The sequence below is a fragment of the Diabrotica virgifera genome, chromosome 7, assembly GCF_917563875.1.
Source record: "Diabrotica virgifera virgifera chromosome 7, PGI_DIABVI_V3a".
NCBI classification, from domain to species: Eukaryota; Metazoa; Arthropoda; class Insecta; order Coleoptera; family Chrysomelidae; genus Diabrotica; species Diabrotica virgifera.
The window spans coordinates 196,461,952-196,467,621 of record NC_065449.1 but is presented as its reverse complement, the minus strand read 5'-3'; positions in this window follow the sequence as shown (position 1 = coordinate 196,467,621).

The following is a 5,670-nucleotide window of genomic DNA, read 5'->3' as shown; positions in this document are numbered from 1 at the left end:
TCAGTGAAACACAGAAGTAAGTATTTCCACGTTAAAATGAATACAAAAGGGTAACATTTTGACTGTTATCTAAGCTAAAGCGCGGGTTGACACGATCCAAATTTACTTGGATTCCAACTTGCACCAAGTGCACTTATACAAGTGTATTTGGCCAAGTTGGTTGCGTTAATACGTAGTGTTTATACGTAGTTCGCATGGCATTAAATTTTTTTTAATACATCGTTTTCAGTGAGACCAACGAACATCCATGTGCATTTTTATTCGTTATGAGGCCGCACTTCTAGCACCTTTTTTATATTCCTTTATCCGGACATTCCACAATGCTTCCTCAGCCTCGTATAGCTCCATGAATCTAACGCTCTCCCTTTCAGACCATCTTCTTTTATATATACATTTTTACATGTCCAAGAAAGATTGAATCCAAGAAAGTCGGCCAGCGTCTTACTTGGATAGAACCTGTTGATACAAGTGTACTTGGACGAATAGGTGACACGATCAAAGTAGCTTCCATGTGTTGCGCGCGCAGCGTTTAATCAGACTTTGACCAAGTAGTAGGATCGTGTCAATCCACCTGTGGTAAAAACTTACTACGTTTATAGTAGTTAAAATTAATATTAAATTGTGATGACAATTTTGATAAATGTTTTCCTTAAAGTGAATCCTATAAGGTCGACTTCTTTTTTTTTATTAAAAAACCATTAAACCACCCCGAAAATTCTGCAGAAAACTTACAGTTTGTCTTTCTATATTCTATAGATATATATCAACGAAAAACTTTTCATGTACGATTATTGAGAAGTAATAGGAGAAAATTATTTCCTTGAACTGTGAATAAATAGGCTAATATAATAAGTTATATCATAGTACAAATGTATAAAAAAAACGTAATGAAATACATTAAGATTTTCTATTCCTTTGATTTTGTTAAAGTTACATCTGTAAACAATAGTTCGCGCAAGATACATCAGAACTTTCCCCAGATTAAATTTAATTTTATTTGATTATTTTTTTCACCTGTCAAATTCTGACGTTTTTGCTTTTTCAGCCAATCACCACGCGTCATTCTAGCCAATCATTGAGTGTAATACTGATAAAACAGCCTCTTCCTTGATAAAACAGTCTCTTCCCTGATAAAACTTAGGTACCCTAAATTTCACATAATACGTACATACCTGTGTTTACTAACTTAATTTATGAACAGCCCTGGTAAATAGATATTTTAAAAACACTAACCACGATATACTCAGATTTTTTACAGTTTTTATTTTCAAAATAAATATTTCTAAACTTTTTATAAACGTCAAACAGAACCGATGTAAACCGTACACAGAACACAGAACTAATTCTTCTATTTTGTTGCCGATTTCAACAAACCAGTGTTATCACATAAAAGGATTCGAATATTTACAACGTAATATTTTGGAACAATAGTTAATTTTAAAATACACATTATATTAGTAGAATTAGTAAAATAGTTCTAAAATTACATTCTCCTATTTTATTATTACAAAAACACGGGTGAATAATAATTAAATAAAATGCATTCACCTGCTGGTTAGGCAAAACCAATTACACCACTGCACTGTGGTGAACTCACCCAGAGTAGCTGGGTAAGACCACGAAGCAAGTAGGCCGCGCAATTTTGACCGATTTAAATTTTCGCGATTTAACATCGTCATAATTTAATTTAAACAAAATGGACGTTAGCGTTAGATTTGGTGACAATAATCATGAACAAATTAAAGATTTGTTAAAAAATAATACGCCTCAAAATACAATTAAGACAAAAAGGTCTGTTTGGACACAATTTGAGCAATTTTGCACAGTAAGGAACTATCAGTTGAATGATAATACAAGTATTCAAGAAATTGCAAAAGTTCTTGAAGATTGGGGAATGAATATGAAGAAAATGAATGGTGAATATTACAAGGAATACTCTGTTAAAACTATTTGGAATGTAACAGACAAAATGATTCAAGAAAAATATTTTTCAGAGTTTAATATAAGTTTTAACCCGTTTATCGACATTGAATTTAAGAAGGCAAGAGACGTGAGAAATGCAAAAAGGAAAGAGTTACAAAGTCGTCCCGAAAAAAGAATACAAAGTGCTATAGCGCTGGATGAAAAAGAGTATTTGAGTATTATAGACTCGTGCCGATGAAAATAATCCGCTAGGATTAGAGATGAAATTTTTTCATGTTGTCTCTTACGAGTTAGCATGGCGCGGTGGTGAGGGTGTTCATTGTAGAATTGATTATTTCAAATATGAAATAAATAATGCCGGCAAAGAAACGGGAAGGATTGAATATAATCCAATGTTTACCAAAACATGCCAAGGTGGTCAAAAAAAGTGTTCGGATTCAAAATGGCTGACACCAAACATTAAAGATTCAGAAAGGTGCCCAATAAGACTATATAAAAAAATCATGGAGAAGCGTGGTAAAAATATTACCAGCGATAGATTTTTCCTTACCTCAAATCCATACTGGCAAACAGGTAATGGAATATGGTATAGAAATAATCCCATTGGACCAAATGAAATGGCTAAATGGTTGAAGAACTCTACAAAAAATGCGGATTAGACACACAAAACCGAAAAATAACAAATCATTCAAGCCGATCCAGTGTAGTATCTCATCTTGTTAAGGCAGGAATTCAAGAACAGGAGGCAATAAAAATAACTGGATATGCCACAGCTTCTTCGTTAAAACCTTATTTACAAGTTAATGAAGAACATCATAAAAAAATTATTAATAAACTTAGAACAACTACTACAACTGAGTGCATTGCCAGTACATCAACTGCGACTGTAATTAATGATACTGAAAGTGACGACAGATTAGACGTTACGAACGACATTGGAAAATCTCATATTAGTTATAAAAATTGTGTTTTTAATAATTGTTCATTTTAGATTTAAACAGTTTTTTTATGTATTAACAATATAATAAATAAATTGGTTCATTTTTAAATCATAAAATAATTTATCTATAACCTACTTAAGACATTGATCCTAGTTGTCTTAAAAATATTTCACAGATGCCCGTATTTACTAATAATACATATTGGTTCACAAAATAATCTTTTCAAATACCACTCGTCCTCTAAATTTTGCTTGATAAATGTTTTCGTTTTCATACTTAAACTTCTTTATTTAGGATAAAATCACTCAAACAAACCGAAATGGATAAAATCACTCGTCCTTCGGACTCGTGATTTTATCATTCGGTTTGTTTTCGTAATTTTACCAAATAAAGAAGTTTTCGTGAAAACAAAAAAATTTATCGATAAAATTTAGAGGACTCGTGGTATTACCTTTGACAATACCACAAGTTATAGCATGAATAAAGCACAGCCACTGCTGTTTATTTTTTATCTTTTTTATGCAGATACGGAGTTCGACAACTGGTCGAACAACACGCATGACTAGTGGATCGTAGGTGGTAGACCGTATAGATACTTTTTATTCAAAGAAGATTGGTAGGTAGGTACTTGTGACAACAAGACTTCGTAAATACATAAAATATTGCACAAGAAAATTTCCCTTGTATCTTCTTTACATAATTTAATATAGTAAGTGACGTAAAAGTCCGTATGCCCGTAATAAATTATTTTATTTTTACAACATTTTGTACAATTATACAGAGTGGCAAAATAAACGATCAAAATTTCAACATGATTGAAACAATTTACAGGGCAAATCAATTAATGTGTTGATGAACTTTGGTGGCAACACAATCTTAGATGCGCCTTGTGCTAGCTTCTGATTAGTCAGTTAGGTCAATATCCTTCTGGGCTATCTCGATCCATGCCATTATTAACCCCTCCCGAAATGTTCCCAAAGTTTGAGAATGGTGATCTAAAATAAGAAGTCCCCGACCCATTATGTCCCACACCCACACATGTTCAATGGTGGATAAATCCGGGAATCTCGTGAGCCAGTGCAAAATATTGACTTTGGTGTATTCAGAAAAGTCTATGGTGACTCTCACAATGTGTGACCTTGCGTTACCCTGCTGAATAATTGAATGTTAAAGCGTCTGAAGGTAGGGTATGAGATGAGGTTTCAACATTTCTTCTACGTATTCCCTCTAACTTAATTGATGGCATTGCATCTTTGACCAATTCGCAGACACGTTTTCATATGCAGACATTTACAAAGGGAAATGACTGTATTCATAAATATAAAGATCTGTCAACGAATGGGTTAAGTCTTACTTCGTTAAATGCCTTCTTCAAGTCTAACAAACATATAAATGCGGATCTATTGATTTAAAACCTTGTTGCTCATCTGCTAAGTTTATGAGCTGATTTATTTGTTCTTGCAAAATTTTAGTTGTAAGTTTCAGGGTAGTATTTAGTAAATTGATACCTCTGTAATTTTCTAATTATTTCTTATCGCCCTATTGAAATTAAAAGATTAGTCCCATTCTTCTTCATTCTTATGGTATTTCATTGTGTCTTATAATATAAATTTTATCAGTTGATTCGTGATTGCTGCTCCACCATATTTCAACAATTCATTTGATATCTCATCTTTACTGGCAGCTTTTTAAGTGTTTTTTTTTTATAATTTAATGCTTGCTGATCTTCTTCAACTTCTTCGTTTATGGTAATTTTTGGGGTACGTGGTTCCAACGGTGTTTGTTGTTGCTGTCGATAGTAAGTAACTTCTTAGATAGTCAATCCATGAATCTTTTTCGATGTATTTCGGGTCTACTAATTCCTTCACTTCCTCTTTTTGACATAAAGCACCATATTTCTTTTTGTAAACCATAACAATGATGGTTTATTTTTTTTTTTGAGAACTCTTCCCAGTACTCGTTTTTAATTCTTCTTACAAGTGCATGTGTTTTATTTCTTATTTTCTTGTAATCTTCGTACGCATGTTATGTGTTGTTTGACATTTCAGGTAATCTTTTTTTTTCCTTGCATTTTTGCTTTAATTGGTTTCTCTTTCGTCCACAGCTTCTTCAGATGAGTCTACCATCTTTTCTTTAGTTTTTGCTTATCCTTTCCTTTTTAGGCAAGAATACCCGCTATCAACGCTAATATTTAACATGATACATACTAGAAAAAATCATTAGGAATACCAACTTAAATAGAATGGGCACATATTGTACAAGAGTCATAAATTAGTGGGATATACAGATGATATGGTAATTATAGCACGAGTGAAAATATACTAAAAGAGATAACAGAAAGATTAGTAAATGAGGCGTATAAGCTGGGTCTACAAATAAATCAAAAGAAATGGAAATCAAAAGGTTATGAAAGTAGAAAGAAAAAGTGGAGATGGGACAAAGTTCAATGTAAGCACACAGTAAGGAGAATTTAAATTTGAGGAAATATACCAATTGGTATATCTAGGAGCGAGGATACCAAACAAGTGTAAAGAAAAATGAAAGAAATTTATGCCAGATTCAGTAAAGCCAATCGATCTGCGGGAACTATACTCTGGGCTAATTAGCAAAATTCATGGAAAAGTTATTTACCAGCAATTTTATTGCTGGAATCGAATTATAAGATCCTATATATTAATAATATAGGTATGCAAAGTCCGCAGATAGTGTGCTACTTTTTTTATAAACAAAATGGCGCCGACAAATCGTATTTTTTTCAATTATTGCTCTATAACTCCGAAGATTTTAACTTTACAACAAAAACACC